The following is a 1,178-nucleotide window of genomic DNA, read 5'->3' as shown; positions in this document are numbered from 1 at the left end:
TCTGTTGCTTTATTGAAGAGGTAAATAAATGCAACTGTTGCGTCATGTGAACTGTGTTATTCATATTATGATAAGTAATGGCAATACCAGTAAAATTCATAGAATACACCTTTTTTTTCTTTCTTTTCTTTTTTTTTTTCTTTTTTTTAATCAAGAAGACGAACACGAAAAGAACACGTAGATAAGATTTGATATAAATAGGACTGAAAGTTACATTTTATTATGATAACTAATGGCAATACCAATAAAATTCCTAGAATATATATATATATATATATATATATATATATATATATATATATATATATATATATATTTTTTTTTTTTTTTTTTTTTTTTTTTTATCACAAAGCCTGACACGAAAAGAACACGATTTGACAGAAAAAGGACTGAAAGTTACATTTGCGTATCATCGAAAAAAAAATGCAATATCATTGTTTCTCTTTTAATGAGTGTGATTTGGTAATTATTTTAAAGGGGCATTAGAAGACAATCTACTTAATGATAATGATAATGACATTAATAACGATAGATGATAATGATGATAATAATGATGATTTGATAGTAAAAGTGATGAGGATGATTATACTGTAGTAATAGTAAAAATCATAATGGTAATTAGAATTATAATGATAAGTATAACAATGATAATAATGATGGTAATGATAATAGTAATTACGATAATCATATCAATGATAATGATGATAATTATGGTAACGATGATGATAAAAGTAATGAGAACAACAATAATGATAGTAATACTGATTATAACAATATTTATCATAATAATGATAAAGATACAGTAATGATAATGATGATAATAAAAATGATAATGATGATAATAAAAATGATAATGATGATAATAAGGATATTGATGATAATGAAAAGGATAATAATGATAATCAAAATGATAATGATGACAATAAAAATGATAAGGATAATAATCAAATTGATTATGATAATAATAGTTGTATTGATAATAATAACGCCAATAATGAAAATGATGATATAGATAAAGATGATAAAAGGATGATTAAAAAAGAGAATTCAATTTATGGTTTACAAATGAAAGCAACAAAATAAAAGACGCTAAAGACCCATAAGCAAGCAAGCGTAAGAAAACAAACGAAAAGTCAAGGTACGCTTTGCTGATTCGCCCCCCCCCCCCCCCGTCAACC

This window comes from Penaeus japonicus, unplaced genomic scaffold (assembly GCF_977035675.1).
Source record: "Penaeus japonicus unplaced genomic scaffold, GWHDUDI00000001_assembly GWHDUDI00000030, whole genome shotgun sequence".
Taxonomy (NCBI): domain Eukaryota; kingdom Metazoa; phylum Arthropoda; class Malacostraca; order Decapoda; family Penaeidae; genus Penaeus; species Penaeus japonicus.
The sequence above is the reverse complement of the archived record's forward strand: the minus strand, read 5'-3'. Positions refer to the sequence as shown.